This window comes from Leptonychotes weddellii, chromosome 10, assembly GCF_054177405.1.
Source record: "Leptonychotes weddellii isolate Sample4059 chromosome 10, ASM5417740v2, whole genome shotgun sequence".
In the NCBI taxonomy this organism is placed as follows: Eukaryota; Metazoa; Chordata; class Mammalia; order Carnivora; family Phocidae; genus Leptonychotes; species Leptonychotes weddellii.
In genome coordinates, this window is record NC_138378.1 from 71623397 (window position 1) to 71643529 (window position 20133).

A 20133-nucleotide genomic window follows, 5' to 3' on the forward strand; every position below is an offset into this window, starting at 1 on the left:
CAGCCACATTTGGCCCATGAGTAGAAGTGATGTGTGTAACTTCTGCTTCCTGAGTTTCACAATAAAGTTTCTCGCCCTCCATGTTCTCCTTCCCCTTCCCGCAGGCTGGAACGCCATCCCGGTGCCAGGTGGCATGCTGTGGCTGAGAGGAGAGGACAGTGGGAACGACCATCTCGGACACAAAAGGGGACACAGCAAACAGAGGGCTCCTGGGGCCCCAGACAACTTCATGGAGCTGTGGTGGCTTTCCCATCCTGCGGTTGCATGAGAGAGGAATGAGATTCAGTATTATTTAAGGCATGCTATGTTGGGTATCTTTGTTACAGTACCTTAACCCAGCTTACACTCCAACTAAAACATTGGGATTCTGTCTTGTTCTGATAACCTGAGCCTCTACCTGCCTATAAGCCCTCCCTACAGCCTATGTCTGGGTCCCGGCTCCTGCTGCTCTACCTCCCCAGTGTAGACGACCACCTTCCTGGATTTCCGAATATCACCAACTTCAGGATTTTTGACTGCCATACTTTGCCTGCCTTTTGGGATACCTCCACTGCTCCGAGTGCAGACTCCTTGCTGGTACTACCAAAGGTCGCGCCACACCATACCTTCCAGATGCCAAGCTCTACCTTCACTTCCCCTTCCTCTGGTTGGGTCTCCCTGGAGCCTGGAGTCCACTCCAGGAGGAAAATTTACTTCTAGGTCCTGACTCCTCCTTGTCCATCCTGTCCTGTTAGCAATTAGCTAGACCACACCTGGCTATGTGGGGGAATGGTGCCTGGCTCCTGGCAGGAAGCACAGGAGTCCTCCCTGACACCTTCCCTAGCTAACCCCAAAGCTGCCAGGAGTTTCTGCATGCGGTATAAACCAGCCAATGACTATGCTGGGCTGTCATAATAGAGATACATTTTATTGTTTGATGACTTACCCTTATGTTTGTTTTCCTTCACACAACCTTACGGTTGATAATATATATCAGCAGATATGATGTTGGCCTGAGGATGTATACCGTTTCAGGAACACACATTTTAAATTTGGAATGTGCACAGGTCTAACTTCAGGTAAAGAATCACCTGGGCACACGGTGAGAAATGCATTTGATTAACTCTGAGCTGCAGAAGGAAACTCATCCAGTGTCCTGGATTAGGCAGCTACTGTTTATTTATGCAAAGAGTGAGAGAAAGTTATTAAAGCCCCGATGCCTGGTAATTGTCTCAGAAATTGCATTCCCTGGCCTAGCAATTAGTTTTATACAAAGCAAGAAGATATTTGGGTTAATAACCTTGAGTTTTTATGACTCAATCAATATTCTGGTTGCTGCAGGCTGCTTTGCTACTGTAAATTTTGAGTACAGTGCTTGTGGGGTGTATAAATATTTAGCTAACCACTGAAGCATCAATTAATGAAATCATTTCTTCTGTTCTTTAATTTAGAAGATACCATTGGCAGTGTAGTGTGGTATGAGGTGTTTATTTTAGCTACTGTCATAGATGCGGAAACTAAATTGCTGTTGTGCTTTATGGTTTATTACTGTGTCAGTTTGCATATCCATATTGCAAGCATCTCTTTTAGATTCATCTCCTTCCAATAGATCTTGAAAAACCTAGTCACTTGCTTCAGATGGTTTTGATCTGATTCTAACTTTGACACCGTGCTTCTGTTTTAACATTTGTAGAATTGTGTGTGTGTGTGTGCGCACGCGCACACACATGTTTTAATATCACAGATGTGGTAGGAGTCAAAACCAGGACTGATTACTAAGTCCTTTCCTTTAGAATGTGATGCCTTTAAAAACAAAAAACCTAGATAATCAGAGTCTAAAGCTATAGCTATTTGATACCAAAACAGTCAAGTAAAGTGAAGCCCACGTTCAATTGGATGTATCCTCTAAATCAAGCTTTCCCAAAATGTGTTCCTCAGAATATGTATTCCTGGGATGCTAAAAGAATTTTCTATTTTGTTTCTATTTGGAAAGTCAAGTGGGGAAAAAAAAAAGGTGGTTCAATCCAGTTATTAGTATCTTCATTATCCAAGAGACATCTTGAGGGTGAAGGACTGAACATATTCTGCCCAGTATTTTTCAGGCTGAATTATTAAGAGAGTTTCAATTCTTTAATGGTGTTTTAGAAAAGAACTTTCAACGATTGTACCTTTTTCTAATATGTGTTTGCTTGTTACTGGCGCTTGCTTATGAAACTGAGTCAATAGAATAATCAGAGAGTTCCAAAGGTCTTAACCATAAAAGGGGCCCTGATTTTTTAGATAATCAGGAATATTGAATACGAACTGAATGTAAAATTATGTTAAGAAAATATTTTAATCTTATTAGGTGTGATAATTACACTTCCCGTAAGAAAATCTCCCCCTTGGGGGCGCCTGGGTGGCTCAGTTGGTTAAGCGACTGCCTTCGGCTCAGGTCATGATCCTGGAGTCCCGGAATCGAGTCCCACATCAGGCTCCCTGCTTGGCGGGGAGTCTGCTTCTCCCTCTGACCCTCCTCCCTCTCATGCTCTCTGTCTCTCATTCTCTCTCTCGCAAATAAATAAAATCTTAAAAAAAAAAAAAAGAAAGAAAATCTCCCCCTTGTTTGGAGATGCACACTAAAGTATTTAAGGGTAGAATACCATGCTGTCTGGAATTTCCTTTAAAATACTTTAGCAAAAAAGGAGAGAGGGAGAAAAGTGGTCATAGACAGAACACGTAGGAGAAAATAGTAATGGTTGCCGAAGCTGGGTAATGAGTATATAAATGATCTTATAGTTTCCACTTTTACTTACATTCAACAATTTTTATAATAAAAAAAAAGTTCTGTGGTCAAATAAGTTTGAGAAATCCAAGCTTTAATAAAATAAAAATTAAGCATGCTTCTTTACCATAGTCCTTCTCAGGACCTTTATATGTTAGTGTGTGTATAAGTCTTTTGTTTATTTGCATTTTTTCCTTTTTCTGCTGATCATCTTAAAAGACTGATGTTCTGCCAAATACGCTAATATACTTTAGGAAATACTGGCCTAATCTCTACCTAACAACCAGTTTGGAATGAATTGCCCTCCCTGATCATTACTGGAGTTCATGATGATTGTGAACGCTTTTCTCCCTCCCTGTCTCTCCATCCACGTCAGTCCCAGGCAGCCGAATCCTGGGGTTGAGCCTTAAGGACATCAGATGGGCTGAGGTTTGGACCTTGGCTCAGCCACTTACTAGCTCTCTAATCTTGGGCAGGTCATTTAACCTCTTTGCCCCTCAGTTCTTCCATCTGTAAAATGGGGATAATCATAGTAGCTACCTCCCAGGGTTGTCATACAGAATAAATGAGATAATGCCTATAAAGCATTTTATATAACTGCCTGGCATGTGGTAAGTCTTCAATAAATCTGAGATATTATTGCTATCATCCATTCTGTAAAGCCCAGCTTAGATCATATCCTCTTTGCGAAGCCTTCTGGGTTTCCTTCACACAGAATCAATTCCCTTTTCTTCTGTATTCCATTTCATACCTTTAATGTGTAATTCATTATAAATGCCCCAAGGAGAGGGACTGTTCCTTATTCATCTCTGTATTACGGTAGGCTTCTAACAGCCCATCAGACCTGAAGGATGAGAAATGGGCTCAGCCCAGCAGATTCAGTTTCCTTTAGGTCCTTGGAAGACCCATACAAAAATACCATTTACATATTATTGCTCAGCCGCAAGAGAAGCTGAGAAAAGCAGTCTTCATTCCAGACCTCTCTAATGCTATCTATGTACCATTTAGATATCTATCTTCCATGTCTGTCTGCCTATCTATCTGTCTGTCTGTGTATCTATCATCTATCTATCTATCTATCTATCTATCTATCATCTATCTGAGATGAAGCCAAAGGGTCAAGGCTAGTCTGCAAAAAGCCCATTGCCTGCTCTCTGATGAGTAGAAAAGACTCTCACTGCCTTTAATATAGTGATTTCAAGATAAAAAAAAAAAACAAAACACCACAGCTTCCTGATGTTATTAATATCATTGGGACTTTGTCACACTAGAAAACATTTTTTTGTATTGACACACTTGAATACTACTTAGAAAAAAGCCTTCAAGGAAAAAATAACATAAGTGCCTCTGTAGCAATAGCGTCCCCACTGAGGCACAGCGAGCACACACACTGAGCATTTCGACGGGAAAACACGCAGATATTTACTTTGGCAACAGCCAGATTTCACAGTTAGTGCTTCCCAGGTCCAAGCTATAAAGTCATACGTCTTCCAAAAGAACATGAAAGCAGCACTATGAAACCCTAGACTTAATCAACGTATACCTGTTTCTTTAGCATGAGCAAAGCTTTCTGCCAATTCATAAGCATCTTTTCATTTGATTTTCCTGATGTGATACATGAGTGAGAAATAGAGTTAATCCAGTAGTGAGGACATGCAAGTAACAGAGACCTGATCTGAATAAGGTTTGGCCAGACAAAGCTTTACTGAGTATCTTTTCTTTTTCAGTTGAGGTAGAAAAAGGAGTTGACACAATCAAGGACACGCAACTCTTCAGTTCCCATGGGAATAGCTAACTAATTCATGGAGAACAACAAAAATCCACCAATGATCTAAAACCATCATATTGACTGTCAGATTTCACTTTCTCTTTTGATGAGATTTCACCCAGTTGGCAAACAAGTATAAACGATGATTACTTGTCCATTTTCCCTTTGCCCCCTCTCCCTTACCACTTAGGATATTTCTTCTTATTGAAATTAATAAAAAATATTAATGGAGTATTCACCATTCAATGTAAGAAAGACAAACTATATGAGAGCACAGTCTGTCCTCGCTGAGTTTAGTTTACAATCCAGTTGGTTTTATTTGTAGTTTTTGTTCAGTTTAACCAGATAGGGGCATATTATATAACTACTGTACACCTTGGTTTTTATTTATATATCGTAGAAAGGGTTCCATATTAGTATATATAAAAATATGGAATATGCAGGAATATGGAATATTCCTACAAGGGGAATATGCAATAGTCACAGACAGGAATATGGAATTCAAAAGAATTGAACTACCTCATTCTTTTTTAAACAGCTACATACTGTTCCATTGTATGAAAATACCACAATTTACTTCACCAGTCCTTAAACGATGCACATTAAATCTTTTGCTATTACAAATAATGCTGCAATGAATAAATGTAGGTTTTCTATTTCCTGTCTAGGCAAATATATCTGTAGGATAAATACCTAAAAGTTGAACTGCTAGGTTGAATTGTAGAGAGCAGGTGCTCATGTGATTTTGTACCTATTATAATCAAATAGCTATTGTCAAACTGTCTTCCATGAAAGAAGACAATTTAAATACTCCATAAACACTTAACATATTTATTCGCATATATTTGGTACTTTACTGTTGAGTGCCTTCATCAAGAGAGGAAATTACCAAATTTTGTGAATTTTGCCAGTTGGAAAGATTAAAAAATGTCACCTAATTTTTAATTTGCATTTATTTTATTATGAATGAGGGTGAGTACTTTTCATATGTGAAGCAGATACTTAGGTCTATTTCTGGATCCTCTCTTCTGTTTCATTGATCTGTCTGTTACTGTCTTTTTCAGAATTAGGGAGGATGATTCTCAATTGAAAAGGAAGGTAGAAGAACAACGGATCTCTACCACAGACTAGCTAGTTTGAATGAATCCCTTTCTCTCTTTGATCTTAGCTTCTCCAGCAGGAGTGTTGGATCTGATGAGTTCATTTACTCAAAGTATGTTTTGTTGAGTGTTGGGCTCTGCTCTGGGGATGCAAAGGAGAGCCAAAGCAGATGCTGTCTCTGCTTTCATGGAGTTTACAGTCGGTGTGGGGAGGGGGAAGACACTAGTCAAACCCTGACACAGATTGTTGAGAGTCCCTAGCAAGGGAAACAGGAGAAGTGGGGGAGGAGGGAGTATGGAGAGGGCCATAGAGATTTCCTTTGGAAGGAAGTGAAGGAAGTGAAACAGATCTGCTGGGAAAAGAGTTAGCCAGGTGAAGGGGGGGAGGTGTGGAAAAGGAGAGTTTTCCAGATAAACTTTCTGGCACGTGAGGACTTGGCATGAATAGAAAACTCTCTACTGTGGCTGGAGATAGAAAAATGACAGGAAAGTGGTAGGAGATGAGAGAGGCTACAGAAGTAGATAGGAATAAATCCATGTAGAGTCTTGAATAAATATTTTGGTCTTTATCCTAAATATTTGTCTTATCTGGGACCTCTAGGAAGTCAATTCTGAATTAAAGACTAAAGTAGTGCGTTCATTTAGCACATAGAATTTCTCCAGAAAGCTTATAAGGAAAACCATATTTCAGAGCCATTCTTATCAGGGAGAAAGGAGGGAGTGATTTATCTGCCTGGTATTGTCCCATCTTCCACTGCCCATTGTTCATGTTTCACTCTACAGAAAGCTAATTCCCCTGTGCTTCCAGAGTGTATCACCCAGGCCTTCAGTGGTCATGCCCAAGGTGTGGCATTTCATCCAAACCTGGAGGCTGAGGCATATGTGGAACACAAACCAAGAGAAATAAAAGGATGCAGTCAAGGGAATCTGAGAAGCACACAGAGTTTGTGTCCTATATACCATTAAAAGAATCCATGCAAGAGAGTGCCATAGTCTGGCAACATTGAGGAGAACAGCTTAGCGAGCATTAAGAATGGATGTATGGAAAACAGCTGGGAAGCTATTGCAGTGGTCCAGGAGAGAACAGATGGTGTCCAGGGTTGGGGTGGTGGATGTGGAAGTGGAAAGAAGCAAAGGGATATGAGAGATTTTAGGAGGTACAAGCACCAGGCCTAAGGGAATGGTTAGATTTGAAAAATAGGGAAAGTTACCAAGGATGTCAGGTTTATGACTTGAGCAACTGGTAGATGGTGGCATCATTTGCTGAGATAAGAATCTGAGGTAGAGAATCAAGTTTGGGAGGAAAGATCGTGACTTGGGGTTTGGACTTGTGGCTATGAGAAGTTCAACTGGAGATTCTGAGTAGGCAAATGAATGTATGCGTGTATAGGGTAAGAAGTGAAGCTTAAAACACTGAAACATTTAATGGCTCTCTGGAGAAGGATGGTAATGGAAAGAAGATAAAGAGTGGGGAAGAGGTAGGAGGAAAACAAGAAGAACCCGGGGAAGAGGGTTTCAGGAGGGAACCGTCCCAGAGAGGCCAGGGAAGGTGAGGACTGAGTCCTTTGCTTTAGCAACATGGTGGCTATTGCCATTTTAGCCAAAGTGATGGGGCTGCGGAGTGAGGGAAAATGATGAAAAGGAAGAGTAGTATAAACAACCTATTCAAGTAGTTTCACTGGGAAGGGGAGAAGGAAAAAATAATAGCAGGAAGGGGCTGTGGGTTGAAGTTGTTTTTGTTTTATCTTAAGAGGGACTTGAGTATGTTTAAGCATAAATAGGAAGGATTCGGTGTCAGGGAAGGGTGGAGTATGCAGGGGAGAGGAGACATATTAGAGTGTCCGGCTCTTGAGAGAACAGGAGGGGCTGGGATCCAGAACACAGGGACTGACCTCAGGGTAAGAAGCATCAGCCAGGATGGGAGGAAAGGAAGGGGGATGACGCCAGGGAAGGAGCGGCTGTAGCAGGAAATTGAGGGTCTTGTTCGATGGCTTCAATTTTTGAAAAGTAGGAGGCAGGTTACATGCAGAAATGTGTGGTGGGGGTTGGAAAGGTAGGAAGGAGAGTGGAGAGGGTTTGAAATAGAAGAAACTCCCAACTTAGTGATCTTGAGAGCGCTTCCCTCATGGGCAGCATGGAGAAACGATGACTGGGTGGAGGGAAGAGGGGAGATGCCAAGAGAAGAAGGAAGGGGGTCCCAGCCAACCCCCTACCTTGCCTCCCTACTTACCCTTCAGCCAGTCTTAGCTCTGGTCTTCCAGCTCATAGACAAGGAAGCAAACAAGGTGGGTCTTGATACAGCAACTCAGAGTTCCTGGCTTCTGGATAACTAAGAGGGTGTCATTTTTGTGATTCACACATAATAGCTTAACACAACAATCAATCAATTTTTGAAAATTCTCTTTTGAAAATTCTCCTTTTATTGTGGCATCATGGTGACACTTCCAAATGTTGACCCTGGAAAATAAAATATTGTGAGCATCCACTAAGATTTTAACACAGAAGTCTGTTAAAAGTCTTTTGTTCCTTGGGCTTTTCTTTTCGGCTAGAACAGGACCTAACTGTTTAACTTGTGGTTAAGGATTATTTGTGCGGGGCACCTTGGTAGGTGAAATGTAGTGGATTTGGCGTTTTGCCTGTGGAACACTGGGCAGGAGCTCCGGTTACAAATTGCAGCTGTATAAAATAACAGGAAACGTGGGGCTTTGAAAGATTCCACTGGAAAGATTAATTATTTGGGCAAGAGTTATGCCACAGCTTCGTGTGTTTTTGGAGAAAAGGTGGCCCACGCCATTTTTAATAGTGCAAAAGAAAATTCTGCTACTAGGACTAAAGAGGGGAAGGGAGGAGCTCTTGTTTCCTGGAAGGGCTCACATTTAGTTTAAAAACCATCTTTATTCTCTTTGTTAGGAGACAAGGAGCTAGAAATGAAAGCCACGTGGAATCCCAGAAAGATCTGAGGCTTATAAAAGAAAAGATCCGGATTTCCTAATTCTCTGAGATGACCTCCTTGTTTGTTTGTTTGTTTGTTTTAACTTTTCTCCCTACCATCCCCCATCGTGTCCCTTAACATCTAATGATTTCCTATATATCAATCCACCATGGACATTCATGCACCTGTAGGCCTAAGAATGTTATTCAAACAAACCCACAACTTCTGTGTGGACATTGACTTTGGATTTAGTGACTCTGTGATGTCCAGAAGAATAAACCAGCATTTACTATACAGCTGGGACGACCCCAATGATCAGACAACACTCAATAGACTTGAGCACAGTTTTCTGAGAACAACGTGTTTCTACACGTTTGAAGTAAAATAATGCAGCCTCCCCAGCGTGCTCTGATGGTGAACTGCCAAGAAATTGTAGGGAGTTGGTATTTTGGTGGAGGGGAAAGGCATTTTCTTGAGTTCCAGAGACATCTGTCTATAAATGTATACAGAAGAGGGATGTATGTTTCCAGGTAGGCTCATCACTTTGTTTCATCTTGAACATCACTCATCTGAAATCAGCCCTGGAGAGATGTATTTGGCAAGAAGGTTTACCTGAGCCATGGAAGGAACAAAGGTTCTCCCTCCATGCTACGACTCTCACAGTTGAGCCTGACCCCCGAGCATGAGAAATGCTTGTTATTGGACTTGCTCGGGGAGTGGGATGTTCAGGCTAACCCACTGATAGAGAGCGACCATTTGAAGACTTTTTGTGCAGTAATGTACACATCACACCCAGTTGTGGTGCTGTGAAACCCAGACTTTCCCAGAGGAGCAGGACGTCAAGACTTTGGAATCTTTCAGCGCCTTGGGGCATCACCAGGAGCAACAGCTAATCTCATGGAGGGTAGACGGGTAGTAAACTGGATATTTCCAGTGAATAGAAGGTCAGGGAAAAAAGCTTTTACTGTAGTTTTGTTAAATTTCTAATTGAATTTTTGAGTCAGAGAAGTGCGGTGGTGGAGAGATTACGATGGCAGCACATCCTGAAATCTAATAGCGTAGTCTCTTGGCTGTCCCAGAGGTGAAGGGGGAGGAAGAGGCTGAACCCCGTCTGCTCTGTGCCTGGGTACCCCCTCCCTCTTCCCCACTATCCCCCTTGGTACCCTTCCACTCTGGTACTGAGGCTCTCTCGTCCTCTTCCGTAATATGCTGCTTGTGTCCTTTGTGCGGAGGGTGACACAGTCCCTGCCCTCAGGGGACATTTATTTGAGCCGGAGAGACAGAAGCACTTGTCGATCCAGGTTGTCCGTCCAGGGAGGTGGAGGTTTTCCTGGCTGGGGACTGGAAGGAAAGAATCTAGAGGGGCAGAGACCAGAAGCAGCACTGTCAAATACCCAGGATGGTATGCTGCTGAACCAAGCTAGGCCTGTGGGCTCAAGTCTGGAAACGACTTTGTTTTGATCACACCTGCTGTGTTGGTCCCCTACCTCTAGACGATCTCAGAAGGCACAACCCCCTGGTTTTCCAGCCTTGCTCAGGTCTTGCTCCAGAGTCTCCTACTAGCCCAGCCTCCATCAAGCCCTTACTTTCACACTTACTTTAAAGCTTCTCTCCATCCCCCAGGCCTGGAAATCCTAAATGTCTCATGTCTTTCTACCTATTCTTTTGTTCCTCCAGCCTCTGGCTCCTCCAGGACAGGGTATGGGGAGCAAAGACAGGTAAAGGCCAGAAACTGCCCATCTGACTAGGGCTATTATAAATAGACATTGTGAAGTGCCATGGGTGACCCCTCTCCCCCCCACCCGCATGACATAACATGTGAGACAATGCAAGGATGCTTCTCTTGGCATCTTGGCGGGAGGTGGGATTGGGTGGCAGGCAGATCCCAAAAGATGGAAACCCAGAATGTATTTCCCGTGGACAGGTGTTTGGTTCTCTTAGCCTGGATTAACTGGAAGGAAAGTGTTTAAATGTGAGGAGAGCTCAATGCAAATCTGGAAAGTGAAATTGGAATTCTGTAGCCTAATAGTTGTGTGTTTTCAAAAATGAACATTTCAGGGGCTGCTGGGAGGGCTCAGTTGCTTGAGCTTCTGACTCCTGATTTCGGCTCAGGTCATGATCTCAGGGTCGTGAGATGGTGCCCCGGCTTGGGGTCCATGCTGCGAGTGGAGTCTGCTTAAGATTCTCTCTCTCCTCCTGCTTCCCCTCCCCGCCCACTGCTGGCACGTGCACACATGTGCTCTCTCTCTCTCTCTCAAAAAAAAAAAAAAAAGAACATTTCAGATTTTCGGTTCTTATTAAGGAACATGCTCATGTAGAAAATTTATATGATACTGCAAAGTATAAAGAAAAAAGTAAATCCTGTTATCCGGAGAGACTAATGGGATTTGTTTGTTTATTTTTTTAAAGGTGACAAAGGGAAATTGCATGTTGATTTGTTCCTTGCAGGCTGTCCTACTGGGGCTGAGGTTACAGACATTTTTCAATCCTCGGGAAGTAAGCAAGAGAACAGGGAAGATTAGAACTCATGTTGCATAACAGGGAGAATGCCCTACAAAACCTGAATCTAGAGCTGTTCTTAGACAAATTATTCCTTTTTCTCAATCTTCAGTTAAAAGTCGGTCTTTTCTCTCTTAATTCTGTACTAAAAGTGATTCGCAGGTTTGAAAAAAACAAATCCTCCACTGTAGTGAGGGCTCAATAAATGCTCTGAGTTTAAATGGAATGAAATAGATGGACAGTGGGGCCAGGGACCGGTGTGTTAGATTTTAGGACACTTGGTCTGACTGAAGAATGAAGGCAAACACATGGGTGGGTCACCCAGATCTGGCTCTGCCCTCCTTCCTAGTTGTGTCACCTTGGGCAAAGATCCCTCATGTGCCCAGACGGAAGTTGGCGCCAAATATGAGGCAGCCCTAAACTTTCCAAAGGGGAAATCCTCCCATAATATTTTGGTCAACCTGAACACAGAAAACATTTAGTGACATAGATAAAACTATGATATGCTTATTCAATGTGTGAATTTAGTACATACATATTTAATATCATTAATACAATTAATTTATACAAAGTAGCAACTTGAAAGTACTGTTTGTTTCCACTCTCCTGTTGCATGAAACAAATCAATTCCAACTCTTCACCCACCTCTTGATCATCAGTGTCCTCATTGTCAAGAGCCCTTTATGAGGCATTCTAACTTCTGTCTGGATTGCCGGAGATTCTCCTGGACCCGGTATGGGATGTGGTCACTGGAAATTTTAGCCCAAACTACAAAGTGCCCATTCGCATAGCATTAGCTCATGTTTGCTCTGGTCTCTCCAACATAACTACTCACTGTTCTGCTTTTTAAAGTGATCATAAAAGGCTTGTTTATGACGACTTTCAGCATCGCAAATGTGAAGTCACATTCCCAGGAATAACTAACAAATCTGTGTTACATTTCCTCACTTCTTTTTGTATCAAAAGCTTCCATAGCTTCCAAAACTGGCATGAATTAAGGATATTTTAAGCTAATGTCTTCCTCAAACTGTAACATGGTTGTTAAATATAAAGCAATTTAGAAAGCATTGGCGTAACATGTGAGACAATGCAAGGATGCTATGATATTGTGATTTATATTAAGAAATATATATATTTGGTCTTTGTCCCCATTTCTGGTACAGAGCTCCTAAAACCTTGGAATTTCCTAAGTGATAAGAGCCATAAAGGAGAAATGGATGTCTTTTGTTATTCCTATAAAAAGCCCCTTCAACCATACCTGAGTTTACATGAATGAGGTGATTTTTGGAAAGTCCCAAGATGACCTTAGGATGGGGGCTGGTTGCCGGGGGTCCCGCCGGTCCCAACCCTCTCCCCCCCACCCGCCTGACCTCTGGGGAGGGGAGAGGAGCTGGACGTTGAATTGATTGCCAATTGCCAATGATTTAATCAATAATGCTTGTATAATGAAGCCTCCATAAAAACCCAAAAAGGACATGGTTCAACAATCTTCCGAGTTGGTGAACATGTGGAGGGGCCCTGAGAGAGGTGTATCCAGAGAGGTGGTGGACCATCTGCACCCCTTCCCACGTAACTTGCCCTATGCATCTCTTCCATCTCACTGCTCCTGAGTTACATCCTTTTATAATGAACTGGTAGTGTAGTAAACAAAGTGTTTTCCTGAGTTTTGTGAGCCATTCTAACAAATCAATTAAAAGAGGGGGTTTGTGGGAACCTCTGATTTATAGCCAGTTGGTCAGAAGCCCAGGTGACAAGCTGGACTTGTGATTGGTGTCTGCATTGAGATGAGGAGGAAGGGGGACAGTCTCATGGGACTGAGCCCTTACCCGGTGGGATCTACCTGCAGGTAGAGAGTGTCAGAATGGAGTTAAATTGTAGGACACCCAGCTGGTGTCACAATGGCTTGATGTGCGGAAAATCCACACCCTGGTGACCAGAAATGTCAGAAGTATTGAGTGAGAGTAGTAAAGGGGGCACATAGGAGTGTGTGATTCCTTTATAGACCCAGAGATAAAGTACTTTCCTCTTTTCTGAACGGTAATTTCTGGAAAAATACCTGGTCTTACATATAGTGGTTAACATCTTTGGACTTCACTTGCCTGGGTATAAAGTGTGGATAATATGAAATGTGGATAATAATTGTAATTAACTGTGGACTCCTTGGGGGGCAGGAATCATCCAGTTTATTCATCTTTGTCCTCTATGCCTAGCACAGTGACTGATTCATAGCAAGGACTTAATAAATATTTATCTGACAAGTGAATAAATCCAAAAACATTCCTCTATTTACAAGGCATGCATCCGCTTCTGTCTGCAGACTCTCTTGACACCAGGCTCTTCTTACAGGTTTTAGGGTAGGAAGTAGAGAACTTGGCGCAAATTGAGTAATTAGTTAGGCTAATGCCCCACACACTTGATACATAATACTCCACACACATTGATTTCAAATCCTACTAAATTTGAATGTATTCAGACAAGATGCTGGGTTTGTTGTTGTTGTTGTTGTTTTTAAATTAAGTAAGCTCTACGCCCAACATGGGGCTTGAACTCCCAACCCTGAGATCAAGAGTCACATGCTCTCCCGACTGAGCCGGCCAGGCACCCAGCAAGTGCTGATTTTAGATGCTACTACCTCCATTCGCTTCGGGCACAGCCCCAAGACTTCTGGCTCTGGGACCTGTACTATGTGGAGTCCCAGCTGAGGCAAGGCAAAGGTTTGCTCTGGGAGACCAGTCTGGGCTTGGAGTGGGGGTGGGAAGCGCTGGGGCTGGGCACCACAGCAGAGGGGGGGAAGGGACCCAGGTGTTACTAAGACGATATCTGAGACTAGGGACTCAGCGAATCCACTGTGCCTGCCAAGTTCAAAAGTAGAAAACACCACTTCTTGGCTAGTTGATCCAAATACAAAGCAGAATGTAAAATGTTATTCCTAGCAGAAGTCCTCCTGGACTCTGGGGTCAAGCAGATCCAGGTTCAAATCCCATTTCTGCTACTTGAGCAGTGATGAAGCCTGATAGGTTATAGCGGGTGCTCTGAGCCTTGGTATGGAAATCTCCAGGATGGTCCTAACATCTGGGTCAGAGCGCTGCTGTGGGGATCAAATGAAAGAGTAAAATGTAAAATGCCTGGAACAGTGCAGGCTCTGTAGCAGGTCCTCACCGGGAAATCGTTCAGTTCTGTTGCTCTTATCTTCCTGCACAGACGTGGGTACCAGTAGCTAGAGAGGTGTTAGCCATCATTGATCTCAGGAGAGTCCCCAAGGGTCGGGATTGTGCATCCTTCTCCTCTCCCACCAGACTGTCCTTGGGGCACACAAAGAGGAGAGGGGCAGGGAGATCCTAGAGTTGGGACTTTGGAAGGAGACTGGACAGTGCCAAGACCAAGGGGACAACGAGACACAAAAGCATTGGTGGAAGAAGCTGTTTTATGTTCCTTGGTTTGCGGTGGGCTTTTTGTCCTTCCCAAGAGGAGGGCCAGGCAGTGATGATCCTGCCGAGGAGGAGTGAGGAGTGAAGGCTTCCTGGTGGAGGCAGCAGGCAAGAGGGAGGGGCGTGAAAGGGGATGCGGAGACCAGGAACAGGCTTAGGCCGGGAAGCCTGAGCTGTGTGCTCAGCAGAGTCAGGAGAGCAGGCCAAGTCACGGGAGGAGGAATGGAGCAGGGACAGAGCTAATGTGGCCACTGGTAATCGGTGCTGGGGCCGCTGTGTCTGGGCCACCTCATATAATAATTAGAGCAAGCGTTTATAGAGCGCTTACCGTGGCTATATATCAACTCATTTAATCTTTATTACGACGCTACAAGGCGGTCACTGTTACTGCCTTCACTGAGGCTCAGAGAAGGCGTGGTTGCGGGTTCCAAGAGGTGAGGCAGTAATCCTTACCTCCCGGTGTTACACCCCTGAGGACTTCCCTCCTGCACTGAATGCAGCCTTCCCCGTCCCCGATACTTGCCTGTGACCCTGCCTTTGGAGGACACAATTCTGCAGCTCCGCCTTGGCACCCCTTTGCACAGAGGGGGTGGCATTTGCCTCTCTGATATAGGTAAGAGATACTGAGACAGTCCCACCTCACCCCAAGGTCCTGACCCGGCTAGGCCTGCCCCTTCCTGCCTGTCCCTGAAGGCTGGGAAAGGACAGGTGGGATTCTGGTAGTGAAGGAGGGAGGAGAGGAGATTGCCCCAACCCCAAATATGTAACTGTTCCTTCTGTCAGGGAATCAAAAAGCCTGAAGGAGACAATAAATATTTTGTTCTATAAATATGGTAGGTAAGAAATTTAAAGAGCAAATACCAGTAGGAGAAAGAAGTAGGCACCAACTTGAACTCACACAAAGTCTAAATTATTTGGAGAGCTGAGCTCCGAGCAGGGAGGGCCCAGAGACTGAGGCTGAGATTGGAGATGAGGGATGAAAAGACCCACAGAAGGAAAAGGCAGGCAGAAAGGGAGGGCTTGGCTTGATCAAAATGAACAATAATTCCTCCCACTAGTCCTGTCTGGAAGAGCTCTTGAGGTCCAACTTCCAAAACCTCCAGCTCTCAGCCAGGACAATGCTGGGTAAGATGCTGAACTGAGATGGGGGAGGAGGGTGAAAGCAGTTGGATTCATTCCCCGGATGCTGATTTGCCAGAAAAGGAAGTGGGGGTGTCAGGGACATTATTTCCACTTCCTGGATACACATTCAAACATGGAACAACTGAGTCCTAACAGGACAAGGCAATAAAAGAGGCGACCACCCCAGGTGGTACCACACCCAACATATTCCAGAACTGAATAGGAACTCGTAGCAGTATTTTTAAGGCTTCCAGAGAGCAACACCTAGTTGCCACCTTAAATCTAAAGGACAACAAAGATACCTCAAGAATACTTTAAAAAAAAGCCAACTCCAAAAAGGTTGAACACAACCTCTTGATGCCTTTTAATAAAATTAAATAAATTGTGGTACATTCAGACAATGAAATGCTATGTGACCACTAAAGAAACCTAGCCGCTTTCTACGTAGTGATACAGAATGATCACCAAGATAAAGGTGAAAAAAGCCAGAGGCAGACCATCCTGGATAATACGCTACCTAGTGTGCCAAATACATTTCTATTACATTTGTGTAAAATAATAACATCTGTATTCTTGCATCTGTGTAGAATGTCCCTAAAAGAACACACATGAATGTGTATGAGCTACTAAAAATAATGAGGTTATAAGTCAGGATAGCGATTCTCCCTGTGGGGGGTGGCTCTAGGTGCCGCTAATATTCTGTTCTTGACCCGCGCGCTGGTTACACCATGTGTTCAGTTTATGAACCTTCATTTGCCTGTACTTTAGATTCATGTACTTTTCTATGTTATACTCGAATACAGTTTTCAAAACAAAAAAAATTGTTTTGGGTAGTAGAGTAAGCGAATCGATGAAATAAATAAAGTCATTTTGAATAATAACGAAAACATGACTCCCAACTCAGGCAGTCCAAGAGGCTCTCAGTCCCTCTCCCAGCAGATTCGTCCTGACTGTTACTCACACACCCAATTCAGGACAGGGGGTGAAAGAGGCTTAGGTTTCAACGCTCCCCAATCTGGCCTCCTTTACTCTTCCTTCACACTGACCTCAGCCTCTCAGCCTCTTTATCAATTGCTTCAGGACTTTTTTTTTTTTTCCTTTTCCCCAAACAGATTAAGCCACAGTTGTTCATCTGTTCAACGAAGTCTGCCCGCTATGCAATCTGTGGCTCTCTGGGGCCGGGGTGATGAAGAAAACCTGCTGGCTGTGAAACAGAAGGGGAGTTGTTTTCTTTCATGGCGCTACTTTTCAGTGTGAGCAAGCATATTCCTGGTTAAAAAGAAGGAGGCGAAAACTTCCTCTCGCAATCCCTTAAATCGAGGAGAAATCTTTAAAAACTTACAATTTTCCTCCTACAACGTGGTAATATTTTTCCTAAAGTGGGGGTGCAGGTTGCCTCAGAAAGAAAAAAACAATCAAGTTCTCTCCAGCCCCATTTTCAAATTCGATCCCAGGCATTCCTTTTGAGGGCAGTTGGGTGTTTGCCCAGGAAGTTCAGCAGCAGCCAAGATTCACTCACACCTGGGATATATAACCTCCTGGAGAAGGCGTGGGAAGAAGCCTGGCGTTTCTGGAAGACCTACTGTGTGCCGGCCACTGTGCTCGGCCCTTCACCATTATTACATTCATAGCACAAGCACTAGGAAGTCGTCACGGCCGTTCTGCCCATTTTACAGAAGGAAGCGAAACCTCGGGGTGGTTACGTACCTCACCTGAGGTCATACTCTGTACACACCCAACAGGCAGGGGCCTGAAGCAGCCCTTTGGGTGGCCTAAGGTTCTCTGGAGGTGTCTGGGTGGTTCGCACTTGGGGTCTCAGGCACCTGCAGTTAGATGTTGGCTGGGGCTGCAGGTACTTGGAGGCTCCACTGAGCTGGATGTCCCCACACCCCTTGGTTGAACAAATGAAAGCTGGAGCTGTCACTCAAAGTGTCACAGGGAGCCTCTCCGCGAGGGGCTGTCCCGAGAGCGAGCACTCGGAGAGGCGGGGGCAGAAGCTGCACGTCCCCTCTGGTGCCAGCCCGACACTTCTACTGCACACTCTTGGCCAAAGTGAACCACAGGCCCAGCCAAGGGAAGGAACATGGGGAATGGACTCCATCTCTTCAGGGGAGGAGGCGTGAAAAGAACATGCAGCCATCCTTCATCTACCATACCTGGAAAGTGGTGAAGCCAGGATCCGAATCCAGGTCACCTGGCTCCTTCCTTTATAGTCACCTTCAGACCTCACTGTGCACCTGCTCAGCTACTGGAAATGGCCGCTACTGATTCTGGTGTTTGAAAAGGCAGTCAGGTGGCAATATCAACTCCACTTAGATACCTCCTGTTAAGGATGCCAGTGGCGTCTGCACCAAGCAGGGAGCTGCCGTCTTTTCTAACAGAAGGTGAGTGCCTTCAGAACCACTGAACCCCAGGCCTGCAAACCCTCAGAGGTGCCCAGCTGTCCCTCCGTTTGAGGCGGCTGATTCTTCCACCCTAAGATGATGAGCCCTCAGGGCGCCTGCGTGGCTGTCGGTTAAGCATCTGCCTCCGGTTCAGGTCATGATCTCAGGGTCCTGGGATCGAGCCCCGCATTGGGCTCCTTGTTCAGTGGGGAACCTGCTTATCCCTCTCCCTCTGCCATTTCCCCTGCTTGTGCGCGCTCTCTCTGTCAAATAAATAAATAAAATCTTAGAAAAAAAAGAGGGAGAGAGAGAGATGATGAGCCCTCGTTGAACCCGGATGCCTAGGTTAGGAGTTCTCTGGAGGCTATTTGGCATCCTGAGCAAAGGTCTGTGAGCTCCAAAAATAACTTTTTACCATGGTTCCTTTTAGAAGTGAGAGCCCCTGCCACCCAGCCTCGACTACTGTCCCTACAGTAACCTGCCATCTCCAAGAATTCAACGGCACACTTACTTTGGTTTGTCTCTGTTGTGTCTTTTGCTTCTCCAGACTCCTCTGCCGTGCTGTCTGGTGCTATGATACCAAGGTGTGATGGGTTTCGCTGGGGTATAAGAAAAGCCCAGTCATCCTGGCGCACCGAGCTTCGGTCAAGACAGGTCAGTAAGGAGCATCTTTGGAAAATGGGGGCATTGTCCCCAGAGGGACTGAAGGGGACTCTATTCCTTTTGCTCCCCTGCAGTTTCTGTCCCTCCCTCAGACATCTCATTGACGCCTGCACCATGCCCGGCATCGGCTCCTCCCACATTTCTAAGCACCACCCTTCCCTGGCCCCCTACCCCTCTCCTCTGCGAGGCTCCCAGAGCCCCCCTCTGGTGCAGAGCCTTCTGCTTCAAGTATCCATTGACTAAAGAAACCTTGCTGTTAAATTTGAGAAAAAGATTTCAAAGCTGAGGGGAGGAGGCAACTTAGAGAATCTTCATGCTGCAAATTGGAGAGTTTAAAACCTAATTACTGTCCGCACTCAGCCTCAAAAGGCCTCCGTCGATATTTATTGAATGATTGAGCAAACTTTACATTCACACTGTTGGTAAATAAAAGGATTTTCCTAATAAGCAAATCATTAGAAGAGATTGCAAGAAGGAGTTTAACTTAATTAAGAGGATACTTCCCAACCTTTTGTTTTATCCATTCCAAATAATAGGCTTCCTTAGAATTTTCAAGTGTGCCTTAGGTATTTGTTAAAAAAAGTCTAAGACTTGTCTCCATTAGGTAAGATTTCATATCAGTTAGTTTGTGTCGGCACTTAAAAGTAATAACAGTGAATGTCTTGTAAATGGCCCTTCTCCTAACTTTCTACCAATTCAAAATGATAATAACTTCTTTCATCCACCAAACACCCAGAAAGCATCCTGGCAAAGTAGATCTTGAGAATACAGCTTAGTGTCTTCATGGGTCCAGTAGAGGTAGTCATAGCAACTGCATCAGAAAGCAGCCATTGAGAATTCAATGAGATTGTGACAGGAAAATATTTTGACAAATTTACAATTTTTTTTTTTAAACTGTATTTATTTCCTAGCGTCTCTCACCCTCCTCCTGATCTGGTCTGTAGTCTTTCCTTATCATCGCCTTGAAGTCAGCTAGCTTTTATTGCCTCAGGGGAGGAGTGATAAGGCAGAAAAGCCACAAAACTGCCTAGGAGTGGTACAAATGAGGCCTTTGGCACTGCAAAATTTAACCCTTGAGTAATGGAAGCATCAATTTTGGGGCATAAATGTTAAACACGGAAAAACAGAGAAGTAGGCCTACAAAGATTACCAAGGCTATGGAAGGGAGGAGAGAAACCAAGGGGAGGCCAAACATCAGCAGTAGTGTCCCTGAGAAAGAGGACTGCCCCGGGGAGGTGGGGCAGCAGAGCCTCCTGGCTCCTGGGCAGTAGACTTTGTCAGGCAGAAGGGCTGAGCAGAGAGGTGGGAGTGTTAGGATCTCTCCAGGTGCCGGAAACTGTGGCTTGTTCTCGGTAAAGTGGGAGGTAGTTTTGAGGTAGCAGAGAAAACTATGGCTTTGAGGTGTGGAGCCAAGGAGTAACCCAGGCAGGGGCCTGATGGAATGTCAAGTCTGGCAGTTCGGATTGATAAAGTTAATTTGTACATTGGGACCCA

General features: G+C 44.4%; 1 long non-coding RNA gene across 1 annotated transcript in view; it reads left to right on the plus strand.

Moving 5' to 3' along the window:
* LOC145723914 (uncharacterized) overlaps positions 1 to 19091 on the plus strand; it is a 28161-nt gene extending 9070 nt beyond the window's left edge. Inside the window, exons 2-3 of the long non-coding RNA XR_014149316.1 lie at positions 16705 to 17976; positions 18524 to 19091. This is a non-coding gene — a long non-coding RNA (uncharacterized LOC145723914). The remainder of the gene's footprint in view (positions 1 to 16704; positions 17977 to 18523) is intronic.
* The last annotated feature ends 1042 nt before the right edge of the window (positions 19092 to 20133 follow it).